This window comes from Arachis hypogaea, chromosome 20, assembly GCF_003086295.3.
Source record: "Arachis hypogaea cultivar Tifrunner chromosome 20, arahy.Tifrunner.gnm2.J5K5, whole genome shotgun sequence".
In the NCBI taxonomy this organism is placed as follows: domain Eukaryota; kingdom Viridiplantae; phylum Streptophyta; class Magnoliopsida; order Fabales; family Fabaceae; genus Arachis; species Arachis hypogaea.
Window position 1 is genome coordinate 46,811,519 of NC_092055.1, and position 24,182 is coordinate 46,835,700.

General features: G+C 39.7%; 2 non-coding genes across 2 annotated transcripts; both read left to right on the plus strand.

The window, feature by feature from the left end:
- Positions 1–5,626: 5,626 nt before the first annotated feature.
- On the plus strand, positions 5,627–5,735 carry LOC112787153 (small nucleolar RNA R71). Its single transcript, XR_003194583.1, has one exon. It is a non-coding gene; the product is annotated as a small nucleolar RNA R71 (small nucleolar RNA).
- Positions 5,736–13,772: 8,037 nt separating this feature from the next.
- On the plus strand, positions 13,773–13,881 carry LOC112787154 (small nucleolar RNA R71). The gene has a single exon (XR_003194584.1). It is a non-coding gene; the product is annotated as a small nucleolar RNA R71 (small nucleolar RNA).
- Positions 13,882–24,182: the final 10,301 nt, after the last annotated feature.

Genomic DNA, 24,182 nt, shown 5'->3' on the forward strand with positions numbered 1-24,182 from the left:
CTATCTTCATCCAATCAGTCTTACTCCTTTCTATGGCTGGCTTTTTGTAAGGATGTCACCGATGCCAATGGCTACTTTCAATCCTCTCGGGAAAATGGTACAAATGCTCTATCACAACACGGCTAATCGTCTGGAGGCATCACCCTTGTCGATGGCTGCATCCTATTCCTCTCTGTGAAAATGGTCCGATGCGCTGTCACTGCATGGCTAATCAAATTGGAGGTTCTCACTCATACTGGAATAGGATTTACTATCCTTTTGCGTCTGTCACTATGCCCAGCACTTGCGAGTTTGAAGTTCGTCACAGTCATTCAATCCCAGAGTCCTACTCGGAATACCACGGACAAGGTTTAGACTTTCCGGACTCTCATGAATATCGCCATCAATCTAGCTTATACCACGAAGATTCTGATTAAGAGATCCAAGAGATGTTCATTCAATCTAATGTAGAACAGAAGTGGTTGTCAGGCCCGCGTTCATAGGGAATGATGATGATTGTCACGTTCATCACATTCAGGTTAAAGTGCGAATGAATATCTTAGAAGCGAAATAAGATGAATTGAATAGAAAATAGTAGTACTTTGCATTAATCTTTGAGGAACAGCAGAGCTCCACACCTTAATCTATGGAGTGTAGAAACTCTACCGTTGAAAATACATAAGTGATAATGGAGTTCATTGGTCTCGGCCCCAGAGGGGAACCGGAGTAACCAAGACTACGAATACAATGATAAAAAGTTCTATTTATAATAAACTAGTCACTAGGGTTTACAGAAGTAAGTAATTGATGCATAAATCCACTTCCGGGACCCACTTGGTGTGTTCTTGGGCTGAGCTTGAAGTCTACACGTGGAGAGGTCATTCTTGGAGTTGAACGCCAGTTTTTGTGCCAGTTTGGGCGTTGAACTCCACTTTGCAACTTGTTTCTGGCGCTGGATGCCAGAATTGGGCAAAGAGCTGACGTTGAACGCCAGTTTTCGTCGTCTAAACTCGGGCAAAGTATGGACTATTATATATTGCTGGAAAACCCTGGATGTCTAATTTCCAACGCAATTGGAATAGCGCCATTTTGAGTTCTGTAGCTCCAGAAAATCCATTTTGAGTGCAGGGAGGTCAGAATCCAACAGCATCAGCAGTCCTTCTTCAACCTCTGAATCTAATTTTTGCTCAAGTCCCTCAATTTCAGCCAGAAAATACCTGAAATCACAGAAAAACACACAAACTCATAGTAAACTCCAGAAATGTGAATTTAACATAAAAACTAATGAAAACATCCCTAAAAGTAACTAGATCCTACTAAAAACATACTAAAAACAATGCCAAAAAGCGTATAAATTATCCGCTCATCACAACACCAAACTTAAATTGTTGCTTGTCCCCAATCAACTGAAAATCAAATAGGATAAAAAGAAGAGAATATACTATAAATTCCAAACTATCAATGAAACATAGCTTCAATCATATGAGCGGGACTTATAGCTTTTTGCCTCGTGAATAGTTTTGGCATCTCACTTTATCCATTGAGGTTCAGAATGATTGGCATCTATAGGAACTCAGAGTTCAGATAGTGTTATTGATTCTCCTAGTTCAGTATGATGATTCTTGAACACAGCTTCTTTATGAGTCTTGGCCGTGGCCCTAAGCACTTTGTTTTCCAGTATTACCACCGGATACATAAATGCCACAGACACATAATTGGGTGAACCTTTTTAGATTGTGACTCAGCTTTGCTAAAGTCCCCAATTAGAGGTGTCCAGGGTTCTTAAGCACACTCTTCTTTTGCTTTGGACCTTGACTTTAACCGCTCAGTCTCAAGTTTTCACTTGACACCTACACGCCACAAGCACATGGTTAGGGACAGCTTGGTTTAGCCGCTTAGGCCAGGATTTTATTCCTTTATGCCCTGCTATCCACTGATGCTCAAAGCCTTGGGATCCTTTTTATTTACCCTTGCATTTTCGTTTTAAGGGTTACTGGCTTTTTGCTCTTGCCTCTTGGTTTTAAGAGCTTTTGGCTTTTTCTGCTTGCTTTTTCTTTTTCTATTTTTTTTTTGCCTATTTTTTTTTCTGCAAGCTTTGTTCTTTACTGCTTTTTCTTGCTTCAAGAATCATTTTTATGATTTTTCAGATTATCAAATAACATGTCTCTTTGTCATCATTCTTTCAAGAGCCAACATATTTAACATTCTTAAACAACAACTTCAAAAGACATATGCACTGTTCAAGCATTCATTCAGAAAACAAGAAGCATTGTCACCACATCAAAATAATTAAACTAAGTTCAAGGATAAATTTGAAACTCATGTACTTCTTGTTCTTTTGAATTAAAACATTTTTCATTTAAGAGAGGTGATGGATTCATAGGACATTCATAACTTTAAGACATAGTTACTAACTACTACTGATCATGTAATGAAGACACAAACATAGATAAGCACATAACATAGAAAACGAAAAACAGAAGAAATAAGAACAAGGAATGAATCCACCTTAGTGATGGTGGCGTTTCCTTCTTGAGGAACCAATGATGTCCTTGAGCTCTTCTATGTCTCTTCCTTGTCTTTGTTGCTCTTCCCTCATTGCTTTTTGATCTTCTCTAATTTCATAAAGGATGATGGAGTGCTCTTGATGTTCCACCCTTAATTGTCCCATGTTGGAACTTAATTCTCCTAGGGAGGTGTTGATTTGCTCCCAATAGTTTTGTGGAGGAAAGTGCATTTGAGGCATCTCCGGGTTCTCATGGTGATGAGCTTCATACGCCTCTTGAGCTCCATGAATGGGCTCTCGGGGATCACCTTCTTCTTGGCCACAACATCATAGAAGTGGTTTTGATGGGCTTTCGAGATGAACCTTTCCATCTCCCATGACTCGGAGGTGGAAGCTTTTGTCTTCCCTTTCCCTTTTCTAGAGGATTCTCTGGTCTTGGGTGCCATCAATGGTAATGGAAACACAAAAAGCTTATACTTTTACCACAACAAACTTAGAATATTGCTCACCCTCGAGCAAGAAAAGAAAGAATTAGATGAAGAAGAAGAAGAAAATATGGAGAAGAGGGGGGAGGTGTGTTTCGGCCAAGAAGGGAAAGAGAGGGTTGTGTTGTGTGAAAATGAAGAAGAATGGAAGGCTTTATATAGGGAAGGGAGGGGGTTAAGGTTCGGCCATATGGGTGGGTTTGGGTGGGAAATTGATTTTGAATTTTGAAGGTAGGTGGAGTTTATTGGGTAGGTTTATGGGGAAGAGTGGGTGGATGTGAGTGGTGAAGGGTTAATAGGGAAGAGGGATGGAGGTGATAGGTGAAGGGTTTTGGGGAAGAGTGTTTATTGGGAATAGAGGATGATTGAGAAGAGAGAAGAGAGTGAGTGGAGGTAGGTGGGGATCCTGTGGGGTCCACAGATCCTGAGATGATCCTGTGGGGTCCACAGATCCTGAGGTGTTCAAGGATTTACAACCTTGCACCAAATTAGGCATGTAAAATGCCCTTGCACACAACTCTGGGCGTTCAGCGCCAGGTTGGTGCCCATTTTGGGCGTTCAACGCCCATTTGTTGCCCATTTCTTGCGTTGAACGCCAGAACCATGCTTGTTCTGGGCGTTCAGCGCCAGCTCTTCTCCAGGGTGCAATTCTGGCGTTCAGCGCCCAGATGCTGCCCATTTTGGGCGTTCAGCGCCCAGATACTGCCCATTTTGCGCGTTCAGCGCCAGAACCATGCTCTGTTCTGGCGTTGAACGCCAGACAGGTGCTTCCTCCAGGGTGTGATTTTTTTTCCGCTGTTTTTTATTCTGTTTCTAAATTTTTCATTTATTTTGTGACTCCACATGATCATGAACCTAAGAAAACATGAAAAACGAAAATAAAATTAGATAAATAAATATTGGGTTGCCTCCCAACAAGCGCTTCTTTAATGTCAATAGCTTGACAGTGGGCTCTCATGGAGCCTCACAGATGTGCAGAGCTTTGTTGAGACCTCCCAACACCAAACTTAGAGTTTGGATATGGGGGTTTGACACCAAACTTATAATTTGGTTGTGGCCTCCCAACACCAAACTTAGAGTTTGAATGTGGGGGCTTTGGTTGACTCTGCTTTGAGAGAAGCTTTTTCTGCTTCCTCTCCATGGATGCAGAGAGAGATCCTTGAGTTGTAAACACAAGGTTGTCCTTATTTAATTGAAGGATCAATTCTCCTCTGTCCACATCAATCACAGCTCTTGCTGTGGCTAGGAAAGGCCTTCCTAGGATGATGGATTCATCCTCTTCCTTTCCAGTGTCTAGGACTATGAAATCAGCAGGGATGTAAAGGCCTTCAACCTTTACTAACACGTCCTCTACTTGTCCATAAGCTTGTTTTCTTGAATTGTCTGCCATCTCTAATGAGATTTTAGCAGCTTGCACCCCATAGATTCCCAGTTTCTCTATTACAGAGAGGGGCATGAGGTTTATCCTTGAACCAAGGTCACACAGAGCCTTTTCAAAGAGCATGGTGCCTATGGTACAAGGTATTATGAACTTTCCAGGATCCTGTTTCTTCTGAGGCAATGTCAGTTGATCCAGATCACTCAGTTCATTGGTGAACAAGGGAGGTTCATCTTCCCAAGTCTCAATACCAAATAATTTGGCATTCAGCTTCATGATTGCACCAAGGAACTTGGCAGCTTGCTCTTCAGTGACATCCTCATTCTCTTGAGAAGAGGAATACTCATCAGAGCTCATGAAGGGCATAAGGAGCTTCAATGGAATCTCTATGGTCTCTAGATGAGCCTCAGATTCCTTTGGTTCCTCAGAGGGAAACTCCTTATTGATCACTGGACGTCCCAGGAGGTCTTCCTCACTGGGATTCACGTCCTCCTCTCCCTCTTTGGGTTCGGCCATTTTGGTAAGATCAATGGCCTTGCACTCTCTCTTTGGATTTTCTTCTGTATTGCTTGGGAGAGTACTGGGAGGGATTTCAGTGATCTTTTTACTCAGCTGGCCCACTTGTGCTTCCAAATTTCTAATGGAAGACCTTGTTTCATTCATGAAACTTACAGTGGCCTTGGATAGATCAGAGACTAAGTTTGCTAAATTAGAGGTATTTTGTTCAGAGTTCTCTGTCTGTTGCTGAGTGGATGATGGAAAAGGCTTGCTGTTGCTAAACCTGTATCTTCCACCATTATTAAAGTCTTGTTGAGGCTTTTGTTGATCCTTCCATGAGAGGTTTGGATGATTTCTCCACGATGGATTATAGGTGTTTCCATAAGGTTCACCTAAGTAATTCACCTCTGCTATTGCAGGGTTTTCAAGATCATAAGCTTCTTCTTCATAAGAAGCCTCTTGAGTACTGTTGGATGCAGCTTGCACTCCATTCAGACTCTGAGAAATCATATTGACTTGCTGAGTCAATATTTTGTTCTGAGCCAATATGGCATTCAGAGTATCAATTTCAAGAACTCCCTTCTTCATAGGCGTCCCATTACTCACAGGATTCCTCTCAGAAGTGTACATGAACTGGTTTTTAGCAACCATGTCAATGAGTTCTTGAGCTTCTGCAGGTGTTTTCTTTAGGTGAATGGATCCACCTGCAAAAGTATCCAATGACATCTTTGATAGCTCAGATAAACCATCATAGAATATATCCAGGATGGTCCATTCTGAAAGCATATCAGAAGGACACTTTTTTGGTCAACTGCTTGTATCTTTCCCAAGCTTCATAGAGGGATTCACCTTCCTTCTGTCTGAAGGTCTAAACATCCACTCTAAGCTTGCTCAGCTTTTGAGGAGGAAAGAACTTGGCTAAGAAAGCCGTGACCAGCTTATCCCAAGAGTTCAGGCTGTCTTTGGATTGAGAGTCCAACCACACTCTAGCTCTGTCTCTTACAGCAAAAGAGAAAAGCATGAGCCAGTAGACTTCAGGATCTACTCCATTAGTCTTAACAGTATCACAGATCTGCAAGAATTCAGTTAAGAACTGAAAAGGATCTTCAGATGGAAGTCCATGAAACTTGCAGTTCTGCTGCATCAAAATTGTTAGTAGAAGAAGAAAAGGAATAGGGGTGAAGAAGAATGAAGAATCCAAACACAAAGGTGATGATAGGAGCAGAGATGTGAGATGAAGAGAAGTGTTAGTAGATGAATAAATAAATAGAAGGGGATGAGAGGAGGAGAGAATTTTCGAAAATAATTTTTGAAAAAGAGTTAGTGATTTTCGAAAATTGTTTTTGAAAAAGGTTAGTAATTTTCGAAAATAAAAATCAAAAATTAAAATAATTAGTTAAAAAGAAATTTTGAAAAAGGGGGAGGATATTTTCGAAAATGAGAGAGAGAGAGTTAGTTAGGTGGTTTTGAAAAAGATAAGAAACAAACAAAAAGTTAGTTAGTTAGTTGAAACAAATTTTGAAAATCAATTTTTGAAAAGATAAGAAGATAAGAAGTTAGAAAAGATATTTTGAAATCAAATTTTTGAAAAAGATAAGATAAGAAGATATTTTTGAAAAGATATGATTTGAAATTAGTTTTGAAAAAGATTTGATTTTTAAAATCACAATTAATGACTTGATTCACAAGAAATCACAAACTATGATTCTAGAACTTAAAGTTTGAATCTTTCTTAACAAGCAAGTAACAAACTTGAAATTTTTGAATCAAAACATTAATTGATGATGTTATTTTCAAAAAGTATGTGATAAAGATAAGAAAAATATTTTTGAAAAATATTTTTAGAAATTTCGAAAATAACTAAGAAAAATGAAAAAGATTTGATTTTTGAAAAAGATTTTGAAAAAGATAAGATTTTCAAATTGAAAATTTGATTTGACTCATAGAAACAACTAGATTTTAAAAATTTTTGAAAAAGTCAAATCTAATTTTTGAATTTATGAGAGAGAAAAAGGGAAAGATATATTTTTTTATTTTTTGAAATTTTTAATAATGAGAGAGAAAAACATGAAAAATGATGCAATGCATGAAAGTTATGGATCAAAACAATGAATGCATGCAAGAATGCTATGAATGTCAAGATGAACACAAAGAACACTATGAAGAACATGATGAACATCAAGAACATATTTTTGAAAAATTTTTAATGCAAAGAAAACATGCAGGACACCAAACTTAGAAATCTTTAATGCTTAGGTACTAAAAATTCAAGAATGCATATGAAAAACAAGAAAAGACACAAAACATGCAAATGCAAAGATCAAACAAGAAGACTTACCAAGAACAACTTGAAGATCATGAAGAATACTATGAATGCATGAATTTTTCGAAAAAATGCAAGATGAACATGCAATTGACACCAAACTTATAACATGACTCAAGACTCAAACAAGAAACACAAAAATATTTTGATTTTTATGATTTTATGAATTTTTTTGTATTTTCTTTTAAATTTTTTCGAAAATCATTTTGAAAGAGAAAAATAAGGATTCCAAAATTTTTAATATGCATTCCAGGAATCTTATGCTCTTTAGTCTAAAGCTCCAATCAAAGCGTCAGGCATGGCTTAATAGCCAGCCAAGCTTTAGTAAAAATATGAGTGTAATTCATTCAATTTTAAGCCAAAACCTCAGTCTAAAGGAATTTAGACATGGCTTTACAGCCAGCCAGGCTTTAGCATGCTTCATGAAACACTAGAATTCATTCTTAAAAATTCTGAAGGAAAATATATTTTTGAAAACATTTTTATTTTAAAAATTTTTTTCGAAAACAAAGGAGAAATTTTTGAAAGAATTTTGAAAACTTGTTTAAAATAAAACAAAAAGAAAATTACCTAATCTGAGCAACAAGATGAACCGTCAGTTGTCCAAACTCGAACAATCCCCGGCAACGGCGCCAAAAACTTGGTGCACGAAATTGTGATCTCTGGTAATGGCTCCAAAGGCTTGGTGCTCTAATCTCAATTCATAATTTGTCACAAATTCGATACAACTAACCAGCAAGTACACTGGGTCGTCCAAGTAATAAACCTTACATGAGTAAGGGTCGATCCCACGGAGATTGTTGGTATGAAGCAAGCTATGGTCACCTTGTAAATCTCAGTCAGGCGGATATAAAATAGTTATGAAGTTTTCGAAAATAGATAATATAATAAGGATAGAAATACTTATGTAAATCATTGGCGAGAATTTCATATAAGCGCATAGAGATGCTTTCGTTCCTCTGAACCTCTGCTTTCCTGCTATCTTCATCCAATCAGTCTTACTCCTTTCTATGGCTGGCTTTTTGTAAGGATGTCACCGATGCCAATGGCTACTTTCAATCCTCTCGGGAAAATGGTACAAATGCTCTATCACAACACGGCTAATCGTCTGGAGGCATCACCCTTGTCGATGGCTGCATCCTATTCCTCTCTGTGAAAATGGTCCGATGCGCTGTCACTGCATGGCTAATCAAATTGGAGGTTCTCACTCATACTGGAATAGGATTTACTATCCTTTTGCGTCTGTCACTATGCCCAGCACTTGCGAGTTTGAAGTTCGTCACAGTCATTCAATCCCAGAGTCCTACTCGGAATACCACGGACAAGGTTTAGACTTTCCGGACTCTCATGAATATCGCCATCAATCTAGCTTATACCACGAAGATTCTGATTAAGAGATCCAAGAGATGTTCATTCAATCTAATGTAGAACAGAAGTGGTTGTCAGGCCCGCGTTCATAGGGAATGATGATGATTGTCACGTTCATCACATTCAGGTTAAAGTGCGAATGAATATCTTAGAAGCGAAATAAGATGAATTGAATAGAAAATAGTAGTACTTTGCATTAATCTTTGAGGAACAGCAGAGCTCCACACCTTAATCTATGGAGTGTAGAAACTCTACCGTTGAAAATACATAAGTGATAATGGAGTTCATTGGTCTCGGCCCCAGAGGGGAACCGGAGTAACCAAGACTACGAATACAATGATAAAAAGTTCTATTTATAATAAACTAGTCACTAGGGTTTACAGAAGTAAGTAATTGATGCATAAATCCACTTCCGGGACCCACTTGGTGTGTTCTTGGGCTGAGCTTGAAGTCTACACGTGGAGAGGTCATTCTTGGAGTTGAACGCCAGTTTTTGTGCCAGTTTGGGCGTTGAACTCCACTTTGCAACTTGTTTCTGGCGCTGGATGCCAGAATTGGGCAAAGAGCTGACGTTGAACGCCAGTTTTCGTCGTCTAAACTCGGGCAAAGTATGGACTATTATATATTGCTGGAAAACCCTGGATGTCTAATTTCCAACGCAATTGGAATAGCGCCATTTTGAGTTCTGTAGCTCCAGAAAATCCATTTTGAGTGCAGGGAGGTCAGAATCCAACAGCATCAGCAGTCCTTCTTCAACCTCTGAATCTAATTTTTGCTCAAGTCCCTCAATTTCAGCCAGAAAATACCTGAAATCACAGAAAAACACACAAACTCATAGTAAACTCCAGAAATGTGAATTTAACATAAAAACTAATGAAAACATCCCTAAAAGTAACTAGATCCTACTAAAAACATACTAAAAACAATGCCAAAAAGCGTATAAATTATCCGCTCATCACAACACCAAACTTAAATTGTTGCTTGTCCCCAATCAACTGAAAATCAAATAGGATAAAAAGAAGAGAATATACTATAAATTCCAAACTATCAATGAAACATAGCTTCAATCATATGAGCGGGACTTATAGCTTTTTGCCTCGTGAATAGTTTTGGCATCTCACTTTATCCATTGAGGTTCAGAATGATTGGCATCTATAGGAACTCAGAGTTCAGATAGTGTTATTGATTCTCCTAGTTCAGTATGATGATTCTTGAACACAGCTTCTTTATGAGTCTTGGCCGTGGCCCTAAGCACTTTGTTTTCCAGTATTACCACCGGATACATAAATGCCACAGACACATAATTGGGTGAACCTTTTTAGATTGTGACTCAGCTTTGCTAAAGTCCCCAATTAGAGGTGTCCAGGGTTCTTAAGCACACTCTTCTTTTGCTTTGGACCTTGACTTTAACCGCTCAGTCTCAAGTTTTCACTTGACACCTACACGCCACAAGCACATGGTTAGGGACAGCTTGGTTTAGCCGCTTAGGCCAGGATTTTATTCCTTTATGCCCTGCTATCCACTGATGCTCAAAGCCTTGGGATCCTTTTTATTTACCCTTGCATTTTCGTTTTAAGGGTTACTGGCTTTTTGCTCTTGCCTCTTGGTTTTAAGAGCTTTTGGCTTTTTCTGCTTGCTTTTTCTTTTTCTATTTTTTTTTGCCTATTTTTTTTTCTGCAAGCTTTGTTCTTTACTGCTTTTTCTTGCTTCAAGAATCATTTTTATGATTTTTCAGATTATCAAATAACATGTCTCTTTGTCATCATTCTTTCAAGAGCCAACATATTTAACATTCTTAAACAACAACTTCAAAAGACATATGCACTGTTCAAGCATTCATTCAGAAAACAAGAAGCATTGTCACCACATCAAAATAATTAAACTAAGTTCAAGGATAAATTTGAAACTCATGTACTTCTTGTTCTTTTGAATTAAAACATTTTTCATTTAAGAGAGGTGATGGATTCATAGGACATTCATAACTTTAAGACATAGTTACTAACTACTACTGATCATGTAATGAAGACACAAACATAGATAAGCACATAACATAGAAAACGAAAAACAGAAGAAATAAGAACAAGGAATGAATCCACCTTAGTGATGGTGGCGTTTCCTTCTTGAGGAACCAATGATGTCCTTGAGCTCTTCTATGTCTCTTCCTTGTCTTTGTTGCTCTTCCCTCATTGCTTTTTGATCTTCTCTAATTTCATAAAGGATGATGGAGTGCTCTTGATGTTCCACCCTTAATTGTCCCATGTTGGAACTTAATTCTCCTAGGGAGGTGTTGATTTGCTCCCAATAGTTTTGTGGAGGAAAGTGCATTTGAGGCATCTCCGGGTTCTCATGGTGATGAGCTTCATACGCCTCTTGAGCTCCATGAATGGGCTCTCGGGGATCACCTTCTTCTTGGCCACAACATCATAGAAGTGGTTTTGATGGGCTTTCGAGATGAACCTTTCCATCTCCCATGACTCGGAGGTGGAAGCTTTTGTCTTCCCTTTCCCTTTTCTAGAGGATTCTCTGGTCTTGGGTGCCATCAATGGTAATGGAAACACAAAAAGCTTATACTTTTACCACAACAAACTTAGAATATTGCTCACCCTCGAGCAAGAAAAGAAAGAATTAGATGAAGAAGAAGAAGAAAATATGGAGAAGAGGGGGGAGGTGTGTTTCGGCCAAGAAGGGAAAGAGAGGGTTGTGTTGTGTGAAAATGAAGAAGAATGGAAGGCTTTATATAGGGAAGGGAGGGGGTTAAGGTTCGGCCATATGGGTGGGTTTGGGTGGGAAATTGATTTTGAATTTTGAAGGTAGGTGGAGTTTATTGGGTAGGTTTATGGGGAAGAGTGGGTGGATGTGAGTGGTGAAGGGTTAATAGGGAAGAGGGATGGAGGTGATAGGTGAAGGGTTTTGGGGAAGAGTGTTTATTGGGAATAGAGGATGATTGAGAAGAGAGAAGAGAGTGAGTGGAGGTAGGTGGGGATCCTGTGGGGTCCACAGATCCTGAGATGATCCTGTGGGGTCCACAGATCCTGAGGTGTTCAAGGATTTACAACCTTGCACCAAATTAGGCATGTAAAATGCCCTTGCACACAACTCTGGGCGTTCAGCGCCAGGTTGGTGCCCATTTTGGGCGTTCAACGCCCATTTGTTGCCCATTTCTTGCGTTGAACGCCAGAACCATGCTTGTTCTGGGCGTTCAGCGCCAGCTCTTCTCCAGGGTGCAATTCTGGCGTTCAGCGCCCAGATGCTGCCCATTTTGGGCGTTCAGCGCCCAGATACTGCCCATTTTGCGCGTTCAGCGCCAGAACCATGCTCTGTTCTGGCGTTGAACGCCAGACAGGTGCTTCCTCCAGGGTGTGATTTTTTTTCCGCTGTTTTTTATTCTGTTTCTAAATTTTTCATTTATTTTGTGACTCCACATGATCATGAACCTAAGAAAACATGAAAAACGAAAATAAAATTAGATAAATAAATATTGGGTTGCCTCCCAACAAGCGCTTCTTTAATGTCAATAGCTTGACAGTGGGCTCTCATGGAGCCTCACAGATGTGCAGAGCTTTGTTGAGACCTCCCAACACCAAACTTAGAGGTTGGATATGGGGGTTTGACACCAAACTTATAATTTGGTTGTGGCCTCCCAACACCAAACTTAGAGTTTGAATGTGGGGGCTTTGGTTGACTCTGCTTTGAGAGAAGCTTTTTCTGCTTCCTCTCCATGGATGCAGAGAGAGATCCTTGAGTTGTAAACACAAGGTTGTCCTTATTTAATTGAAGGATCAATTCTCCTCTGTCCACATCAATCACAGCTCTTGCTGTGGCTAGGAAAGGCCTTCCTAGGATGATGGATTCATCCTCTTCCTTTCCAGTGTCTAGGACTATGAAATCAGCAGGGATGTAAAGGCCTTCAACCTTTACTAACACGTCCTCTACTTGTCCATAAGCTTGTTTTCTTGAATTGTCTGCCATCTCTAATGAGATTTTAGCAGCTTGCACCCCATAGATTCCCAGTTTCTCTATTACAGAGAGGGGCATGAGGTTTATCCTTGAACCAAGGTCACACAGAGCCTTTTCAAAGAGCATGGTGCCTATGGTACAAGGTATTATGAACTTTCCAGGATCCTGTTTCTTCTGAGGCAATGTCAGTTGATCCAGATCACTCAGTTCATTGGTGAACAAGGGAGGTTCATCTTCCCAAGTCTCAATACCAAATAATTTGGCATTCAGCTTCATGATTGCACCAAGGAACTTGGCAGCTTGCTCTTCAGTGACATCCTCATTCTCTTGAGAAGAGGAATACTCATCAGAGCTCATGAAGGGCATAAGGAGCTTCAATGGAATCTCTATGGTCTCTAGATGAGCCTCAGATTCCTTTGGTTCCTCAGAGGGAAACTCCTTATTGATCACTGGACGTCCCAGGAGGTCTTCCTCACTGGGATTCACGTCCTCCTCTCCCTCTTTGGGTTCGGCCATTTTGGTAAGATCAATGGCCTTGCACTCTCTCTTTGGATTTTCTTCTGTATTGCTTGGGAGAGTACTGGGAGGGATTTCAGTGATCTTTTTACTCAGCTGGCCCACTTGTGCTTCCAAATTTCTAATGGAAGACCTTGTTTCATTCATGAAACTTACAGTGGCCTTGGATAGATCAGAGACTAAGTTTGCTAAATTAGAGGTATTTTGTTCAGAGTTCTCTGTCTGTTGCTGAGTGGATGATGGAAAAGGCTTGCTGTTGCTAAACCTGTATCTTCCACCATTATTAAAGTCTTGTTGAGGCTTTTGTTGATCCTTCCATGAGAGGTTTGGATGATTTCTCCACGATGGATTATAGGTGTTTCCATAAGGTTCACCTAAGTAATTCACCTCTGCTATTGCAGGGTTTTCAAGATCATAAGCTTCTTCTTCATAAGAAGCCTCTTGAGTACTGTTGGATGCAGCTTGCACTCCATTCAGACTCTGAGAAATCATATTGACTTGCTGAGTCAATATTTTGTTCTGAGCCAATATGGCATTCAGAGTATCAATTTCAAGAACTCCCTTCTTCATAGGCGTCCCATTACTCACAGGATTCCTCTCAGAAGTGTACATGAACTGGTTTTTAGCAACCATGTCAATGAGTTCTTGAGCTTCTGCAGGTGTTTTCTTTAGGTGAATGGATCCACCTGCAAAAGTATCCAATGACATCTTTGATAGCTCAGATAAACCATCATAGAATATATCCAGGATGGTCCATTCTGAAAGCATATCAGAAGGACACTTTTTTGGTCAACTGCTTGTATCTTTCCCAAGCTTCATAGAGGGATTCACCTTCCTTCTGTCTGAAGGTCTAAACATCCACTCTAAGCTTGCTCAGCTTTTGAGGAGGAAAGAACTTGGCTAAGAAAGCCGTGACCAGCTTATCCCAAGAGTTCAGGCTGTCTTTGGATTGAGAGTCCAACCACACTCTAGCTCTGTCTCTTACAGCAAAAGAGAAAAGCATGAGCCAGTAGACTTCAGGATCTACTCCATTAGTCTTAACAGTATCACAGATCTGCAAGAATTCAGTTAAGAACTGAAAAGGATCTTCAGATGGAAGTCCATGAAACTTGCAGTTCTGCTGCATCAAAATTGTTAGTAGAAGAAGAAAAGGAATAGGGGTGAAGAAGAATGAAGAATCCAAACACAAAGGTGATGATAGGAGCAGAGATGTGAGATGAAGAGAAGTGTTAGTAGATGAATAAATAAATAGAAGGGGATGAGAGGAGGAGAGAATTTTCGAAAATAATTTTTGAAAAAGAGTTAGTGATTTTCGAAAATTGTTTTTGAAAAAGGTTAGTAATTTTCGAAAATAAAAATCAAAAATTAAAATAATTAGTTAAAAAGAAATTTTGAAAAAGGGGGAGGATATTTTCGAAAATGAGAGAGAGAGAGTTAGTTAGGTGGTTTTGAAAAAGATAAGAAACAAACAAAAAGTTAGTTAGTTAGTTGAAACAAATTTTGAAAATCAATTTTTGAAAAGATAAGAAGATAAGAAGTTAGAAAAGATATTTTGAAATCAAATTTTTGAAAAAGATAAGATAAGAAGATATTTTTGAAAAGATATGATTTGAAATTAGTTTTGAAAAAGATTTGATTTTTAAAATCACAATTAATGACTTGATTCACAAGAAATCACAAACTATGATTCTAGAACTTAAAGTTTGAATCTTTCTTAACAAGCAAGTAATAAACTTGAAATTTTTGAATCAAAACATTAATTGATGATGTTATTTTCAAAAATTATGTGATAAAGATAAGAAAAAGATTTTTGAAAAATATTTTTAGAAATTTCGAAAATAACTAAGAAAAATGAAAAAGATTTGATTTTTGAAAAATATTTTGAAAAAGATAAGATTTTCAAATTGAAAATTTGATTTGACTAATAGAAACAACTAGATTTTAAAAATTTTTGAAAAAGTCAAATCTAATTTTCGAATTTATGAAAGAGAAAAAGGGAAAGATATATTTTTTTGATTTTTTGAAATTTTTAATAATGAGAGAGAAAAACATGAAAAATGATGCAATGCATGAAAGTTATGGATCAAAACAATGAATGCATGCAAGAATGCTATGAATGTCAAGATGAACACAAAGAACACTATGAAGAACATGATGAACATCAAGAACATATTTTTGAAAAATTTTTAATGCAAAGAAAACATGCAGGACACCAAACTTTGAAATCTGTAATGCTTAGGTACTAAGAATTCAAGAATGCATATGAAAAACAAGAAAAGACACAAAACATGCAAATGCAAAGATCAAACAAGAAGACTTACCAAGAACAACTTGAAGATCATGAAGAATACTATGAATGCATGAATTTTTCGAAAAAATGCAAGATGAACATGCAATTGACACCAAACTTATAACATGACTCAAGACTCAAACAAGAAACACAAAAATATTTTTGATTTTTATGATTTTATGAATTTTTTTTGTATTTTCTTTTAATTTTTTTCGAAAATCATTTTGAAAGAGAAAAATAAGGATTTCAAAATTTTTAATATGAATTCCAGGAATCTTATGCTCTTTAGTCTAATGCTCCAATCAAAGGGTCAGGCATGGCTTAATAGCCAGCCAAGCTTTAGTAAAAATATGAGTGTAATTCATTCAATTTTAAGCCAAAACCTCAGTCTAAAGGAATTTAGACATGGCTTTACAGCCAGTCAGGCTTTAGCATGCTTCATGAAACACTAGAATTCATTCTTAAAAATTCTGAAGGAAAATATATTTTTGAAAACATTTTTATTTTAAAAATTTTTTTCGAAAACAAAGGAGAAATTTTTGAAAGATTTTTGAAAACTTTTTGAAAATAAAACAAAAAGAAAATTACCTAATCTGAGCAACAAGATGAACCGTCAGTTGTCCAAACTCGAACAATCCCCGGCAACGGCGCCAAAAACTTGGTGCACGAAATTGTGATCTCTGGTAATGGCTCCAAAGTCTTGGTGCTCTAATCTCAATTCATAATTTGTCACAACTTCAATACAACTAACCAGCAAGTGCACTGGGTCGTCCAAGTAATAAACCTTACATGAGTAAGGGTCGATCCCACGGAGATTGTTGGTATGAAGCAAGCTATGGTCACCTTGTAAATCTCAGTCAGGCGGATATAAAATAGTTATGAAGTTTTCGAAAATAGATAATATAATAAGGATAGAAATACTTATGTAAATCATTGGCGAGAATTTCAGATAAGCGCATAGAGATGCTTTCGTTCCTCTGAACCTCTGCTTTCCTGCTATCTTCATCCAATCAGTCTTACTCCTTTCTATGGCTAGCTTTTTGTAAGGATGTCACCGATGCCAATGGCTACTTTCAATCCTCTCGGGAAAATGGTCCAAATGCTCTGTCACAGCACGGCTAATCGTCTGGAGGCATCACCCTTGTCGATGGCTGCATCCTATTCCTCTCTGTGAAAATGGTCCGATGCGCTGTCACTGCATGGCTAATCATCTTGGAGGTTCTCACTCATACTGGAATAGGATTTACTATCCTTTTGCGTCTGTCACTATGCCCAGCACTTGCGAGTTTGAAGTTCGTCACAGTCATTCAATCCCAGAGTCCTACTCGGAATACCACGGACAAGGTTTAGACTTTCCGGACTCTCATGAATACCGCCATCAATCTAGCTTATACCACGAAGATTCTGATTAAGAGATCCAAGAGATGCTCATTCAATCTAATGTAGAACGGAAGTGGTTGTCAGGCACGCGTTCATAGGGAATGATGATGATTGTCACGTTCATCACATTCAGGTTAAAGTGCGAATGAATATCTTAGAAGCGAAATAAGATGAATTGAATAGAAAACAGTAGTACTTTGCATTAATCTTTAAGGAACAGCAGAGCTCCACACCTTAATCTATGGAGTGTAGAAACTTACCGTTGAAAATACATAAGTGATAATGGAGTTCATTGGTCTCGGCCCCAGAGGGGAACCGGAGTAACCAAGACTACGAATACAATGATAAAAAGTTCTATTTATAATAAACTAGTCACTAGGGTTTACAGAAGTAAGTAATTGATGCATAAATCCACTTCCGGGACCCACTTGGTGTGTGCTTGGGCTGAGCTTGAAGTCTACACGTGGAGAGGTCATTCTTGGAGTTGAACGCCAGTTTTTGTGCCAGTTTGGGCGTTGAACTCCACTTTGCAACTTGTTTCTGGCGCTGGACGCCAGAATTGAGCAGAGAGCTGGCGTTGAACGCCAGTTTTTGTCGTCTAAACTCGGGCAAAGTATGGACTATTATATTTTTCTGGAAAGCCCTAGATGTCTACTTTCCAACGCAATTGGAATAGCGCCATTTTGAGTTCTGTAGCTCCAGAAAATCCATTTTGAGTGCAGGGAGGTCAGAATCCAACAGCATCAGCAGTCCTTCTTCAACCTCTGAATCTGATTTTTGTTCAAGTCCCTCAATTTCAGCCAGAAAATACCTGAAATCACATAAAAATACACAAACTCATAGTAAAGTCCAGAAATGTGAATTTAACATAAAAACTAATGAAAACATCCCTAAAAGTAACTAGATCCTACTAAAAACATACTAAAAATAATGCCAAAAGGCGTATAAATTATCCGCTCATCATTTACCTTTTGCTTCTTTGTTAGTTTTTGCTAGTTTTAGGATTTAATTTTCCTGCCTCTTATTTGATTTAGTTTTCATTCTCTCTTGGTATCATGAATTCTCGCTTTGGCTATGAGTTTGGTTTAAACTACGTTGTAGGAAATGGAAGCTTCAATGAGGATGTGCATCAAGGATTTGGAGATCAAAGGTGGGAGGAGCCCCAAGCTTATGAACAACCTTCATGGCAACAACCTCCTCCGGATTCTTATGGGTATAATCCTAATCCTAATGCATACCAATCTAATGTATGTGATGACCCTCATTGTGATTGTCAACCACAACCATCACATGCATATGAACCCCCTCCTCAACATAGCCCTCAACAACCATACTCACATGCCTCATACCACCATTCACCTCCATATGATCCTAACCCATACCCACCATACCAACCACTAGATGAACCACATCTAGAACCACCACCTTTCCAATACCAATACTCCTATGAACCACAAAGTTCACACACACCACCTCAAGAATTTTACCAATATGAACCACCTTCCAACTACAATACCCTCCCCTCAAACAATGAACCCTCTCTTCCACCCTCACCTCCCGATGAAGCCTCCATGTTGGAATTCAGAGATCTTAAATCTCATCTCTTAAGGCGACAAGAGGAGGATGAAAAGAAGTTTGCGGAGCTAAGAGCTAAGATGGCCATCATGGTAGAAGCCGTTAGCAACATAGTCTCATCCCGCCTAAGCCTATGCGATCAAGGCATTCCCATTGTTGAATGTGGAGAAGCAACCAAGGAGCTTAGTGAGGGAGTGAACTTGAAGCTCCAAGGTGAAGAAGAGGAGTTAAAGCAAGAAATGCAACAAGAGGAGAAGGTAGAGATTATTGAAACAAAGGAAGTAGTGGTTGGAACCTTAGGACATGTTGAGTACATAGAGGAATCACAAAGTGAAGAGCCTTCTTCCATGGAGTTTGAAGTTGATGTTGAGGAGGAGAGTGCACAACCTCCAAGGCACAATGTGATTGAAGAATTGGAAGAAGTGTCCCAAGAAATAGGTCTTCCTATTTATGACGATTCCGAGTCAACATGTGATCCTTTTGAGCTTGAAGAACCCTTCCCCACTCTACTTGGAATTGATGATGAGGTAGATTTCACTCAACCTCCTATTTATGATTTGAGTGATGGGGAAGAGCTAGAAGACATTGGTGAAGAAGAGCTTGAACTTGAGGAAGCTTGGCAAGAGGTAAAGTTTGAAGAACCTTGCCAAGTGGTGGAAGCCTCTAGAAGAGGATGGACGGGAGTGGAGCATGCTTTGTCAAGACCATTAGGAACTCCTCCACCTAGGTTGTCATCTAGCCCTTCATTTGAGTGGGTAAAACCTCTAACTCTTAGCTTTATTATCCCACTTGAATATGGTTTGCTTGAGACGGATGGCCAACTTAGGGCGCTTTGTGGAATTAAGCGTAAGAGGAGGATATTTAGTGGTTGGCATTGTAAATCTAGGCTCATTATGGTGGGAAGCTCGAAATTAGAGAGCATGGATTGGTGTAATGCTAAACTAAATGGGTCTAGGAGAGTAGTTTGGTGCTTCCGCGAGAATCCTGCTTTCTCGTCACCCGAACAAAATCAAGGCAATCAACTAGAAAACGGGTGCGAAGACAAGATATGGGATCCTAGATTATCCTATGATAGTCATTCTCGAAAGCTCACATCTTGGAAAGAACCTCACCAAGACTTCATGAAGAAGGTTGGAACTTCTGACGACCAATTGAAGGACAAGCACTTTTGGAGGTTCAAGGATGGGTACAAGCATAAGCCACCTTGACAAGAAGCCTCCCAAGGTCCAACTTAAGGACTTAAACTAAAAGTGCTTGGTGGGAGACACCCCACCATGGTAAACTCTTTCCATTCTCTTGTAGATATAATGAATGAATGAATTGGGTTCCATTGTATATAGTTTCTTTACTTCTTGGTATATTTCTCTTTGTTTAACTAAGGTGTTTATGCATTTTGTGCTTTAATGAGGGATGAATTTTTGAATTGAGTTTTTGCTTGAATTACAAGTTCTCAAGTTGTTTGAAACTTGCCCCTGTGTCTCAAAATGTTCTTAATCTTGCACCTTAGCTAGTTCTAGAGTTTTAGAGAAAGATGGGAAGTTATGAGATCTTTTGATGCTCATCAAAAAAAAAATTGGAAAAGTAAGCCACACGCAAGGGCAGAGAGCGCGCGCGCGTCGGCTGCGCATTTTAGTTTTGTGGGCCAAAAACCAGAGAGTTGCGCCACTTTTGGGCCAACTCTGTGCCTCAACCCACGCGGACGCACGCTGTACGCGTCCGCGTCAGTCCTTGTTTCCCTATTCACGCGTTGGCGTACTTCACGCCTCCGCGTCCATCCAATAAGCTCAAGCCATCCACGCGAATGCGCACACTGCGCGCGCGCATCGATGTGTCTTAGCATCATCCAGGCCAAAGGACCCGAGAGTTGTGCCAACTCTGGGTCCCTTTTGTGCCTTCAGCCCAGCACATCCGTGCCGACGCGCACTTTACGCATCCGCGTCCCTTTCAATTCCTTCATGTATGCGCAAGAGCGCATGGTGCTTTCGCACCGTTCTTCCATTTTGCCCACCCACGCGAACGCGCACAGTGCGCGCACGCGTGGTTTCGAATTTTCACTTACCCCAGAGATGCGAGCCCTAGCGCTTTCGCGCATCTCACCCCTCTCTCTCCAACGTTTCATTTCTTTCTTTCCCCCCTCCGTCTTCAAACTTCTCCCAACAACCACCTCACCTCCGGCGAGCATTCCAACCCCGTTGCTGCCGTCGACCACCATCGCCTCGCCCTCTTCTCTCTATTCTCTAACATTTTCTTTCTCTTCCACTCACCCCTCCTCTCTATCTCTGCCCTCTGTTCCGCCCAGCACCGCCGCGACCACCATTGTCGCCGGCGTAAGCTCAGCGGTGCAACACGACAGCCGCGCTGCTCTGGCCAGTTCTCCCTCTCACCACCGCACTTCACTTTCTTCTCCCTTTTTCTCTGTTCAGTCTCTGCAACCAGGTCCATACCCTCCCCTGTTCTACTTCTTCTTTTGCTGTTTATTGTAATTGTATTAGTGTAGTTAGAATTAGTTTAATTAGATTATATTAGTTTGTTTAGTTTAAATTAGGTGGTTAGCGAATCTGGGCTGAGTAGTGGATTTAGGCATTGTTTGAATTTCTATCGCTGTGTGGAATTGCTCTGTTTCACTGCTGTGCCATATGCTCATTTGGGCTAGTTGATGCTGATGCATTAACTTGATTTAGCTTGCTGTTGTCAATTGTTGCTTTAATCATGGATATTGGATGCTCATTTGTTCATAACTGCTTCTTGGCTGGTTTAGTTTGAAGCATTTTCTATTGCTCTGCTGCTGCTGTTTGTGCTGCATTATTGGCTTGTTCACCCATTCATATGGATTCAAACCTGATTTCTATGTTTCTGGTTCCCTCATGAATCCATATGGAGTTTGTTGCGCTTGTTTAAATTTGGGGATTAGCCAATTTGCTGCTGAATTGCTGCCGGAATTTCATTAACCACAGTTTTTATATTGATCTTGATTGATGAATGTAACGGCCCTAGTTGATGAATTCTGTTCAATTAGAGTTCTGTTGCTTAAATGGGTTTTGAAAACTCCTCAAGAACAAGTTCTTTGGTCATGCTTTTCATATTCTTGCTTGTTATTCATGCTGATTTGCTGCTATGCATTGCATGGTTGAGTAAGCTTTTCGATTGGCCATTGCTTGTAAATCTTTTAAGGTTTCATGCTTCTTTTACATCAACACACGGGTTGGAGATTTTTAATCTATGTGGCTTTTTTAATTCGCGCTATTCATGCACAATTTGCTTTAAGCCGCATAGACCACAAGATTTTCCACTTTTCTCTCGACTTATGACATTGATGCATCATTGAATTTAGTGTTGCATGCTTCTTGATTGATTCATTCCCTAATGGACTGATTCTACCAACATAAATTCATATTATTCTAGTGATCTTTACATTGATTGGTGACTTGTTTTCATATTAGTTACTTTCTAGCAATGTCATATTTCATCATCAATGACTTGTTGCAATTCATGATTGTGAACGTGCTTACAGCCTTGTGTTGTGCATTCCTTTTGAACTGAGATAGTAATCACCACATCAATAATTTTCAACTGACTTCTAACTTTAACCTGTTTAACCAACTGACTTCTTTGATTTTCAACTTAACCCTTTATGTCATTCCTTTGGATATGGTATTTTCTGAACTCAGTAAACGAATAATGTGCAAAATATGTGTTTATATTATATCACCTTTGTTTTCCAGGATGTCGGATAAAGGAAAAACCATAGCCACCACTTCCAAAAAGAAGAAGCGCTCCAAGACTTCTACCCCCTCAATGTATGCTAATTATGCAAAGAACCCACTGAATGATGAAGATATAGAAAATCAGTCACTTCCATCCACTGATTCAATCAAATTCCCCAATCCCTACTGCGAGCTACGCTTCTCCCATTATACAAAGAAAAACTTGAACATTGAGAAGAAGCTGAATCTTCCCAATGACGTGAGGCGTGCTATAAACGCCCGTATTTCAGAGTTAGGGTTGGATTTTGTTGATAGGGACCTAGGAAAGATCAACATCTCATGGGTTAAGGAGTTCTACTGTAACTTCTTCTGAGTAAACTTGGAATCAGTGCACGTAAGGGGTAGAGAGATCATGATCACAGAAGAGGCTATAGCGAATGCACTGCTTTGCAGGGTTGGTACTCCTAAGACTTGTGCCTATCAGCAGGCAGATGTGGCTATCCTTTCCATGACCTTTGACTATGAGGCGCTTAAGTGCGTGATTGCTACACCGGATGCTCCTTGGGTGATGGATGTGAAAAACAAGAAGCCCAAGGGGATGCTATTTGCATATCTGACTAGGGAGGCTAGGACCTGGCAGCAGATCTTCTCCCACTACGTCATGCCTACTACCCACTTCTCAGAGATCCCGATGGATATGCTGACTCTGATTGGGTGTGTCATGGAAGGGAAAGAGGTGTATTTCCCACGGCTGATTAGGCATAGCATGTGGAGAGCTCATATTCACGGCTTGCTACCGTTTCCTACGCTGGTCACCAGCTTGGCTGAGCTGGCTGATGTCCCGTGGGAGAACGATGATGCGACACCACCACCCCCGGATGACGACGCTAAGGAAGTTACTATTCCATGGGGTGGATGGGTGCACGAGAAGCCCTCGACTAGACGTCGTTCTCGGGCTAGAGCTGCAGTTGAGGCAGCAGGACCTTCTTCCTCCACGGCGGCAGCAGCATCCTTACCTGCACCACCACCAGCACCTGAGCCGACTTATTTGTTGGTGCAGCACCTTCTTCGCTTCATGGTGCGCTTCGAGCGTCGTGTCATGCGACGTCTCGACTACTTAGACCAGGCGTTTGCATCACAGGGTATCGAGCTCCCTCCACTTCCAGAGTCTCCTGCTTCTGATGAGCAGGATCAGGAGGAAGAGCATGGTGAGGCGCCGATACAGCAGAAGGCACCACCAGAGACGTAGACCACCACTGAGGTCCAGCAGCCTCCTGAGGTCCAGCATGACATTCCAGAGCCACAGCCAGTGCCACCTCCAGTTCCACAGCCTGAGCCTGAGCATGAGCCACAGCCTGGTGCGATTGTTGACCCCCATCCCGAGCTTCCGTAGTAGCATCGAGGACGATGCTCAATTCTAAAGTGTGGGGAGGTCACCGTTCGTGACCGGTGTTTGCACTTATGTGGTGAACTTTCAGACTTTTATTTCTATTCGCTGCTACTATATTTTGTTTTATTCTGCACTTTATGTTTTAGATCATTTTGGGATTACTGTACATATTCATGCTTTTGTAGATACTCTTATTTTGGTTGTTGCACACTTTTAGTATATATATATATATATATATATATATATATATATATATATATATATATATATATATATATATATATATATATATATTGCATCTCAGTTGTTGATTGTGATTAGAAAATTAATAGATTGCTGAAAATCTAGTTGACCCTTCTTATAAAAGAAATGTGTTTTGATTGAAAAAGGGATAAACTAGAAGAATTTTTAAAATTTCTCTAAATCACAATTTTGCATTAGAATAAGCTCAATCAATATGATGGAAATTTTCAAGAAACTCATTTTTAGGGCACCACCCCAATTGGTTGAAATTTTTTTTAGAACTTGCTTGGACTATACACTTTGTGGATCATGTTTTGAGCTAAGAACACAAGCATGTGAGATTTGAGCCTAATTGTGTGGTTACATCATATATAACCACTTATTTTCATTCTTGTGTGTATTATTCTCTCTCTATGATTGTAATCTTTGATTTGTTTGATTCTATATGTCCATTACTTTGTGCACACATGCATTTATATGATTAAGGCAATTGTTCAAATAGCTCACTTACCCAAATAGCCTACCTTTTATCTTCCATTGTTAGCCAATTTTGAGCCTATGCTTAGCCCACTTATTCTTAATTATAGCAC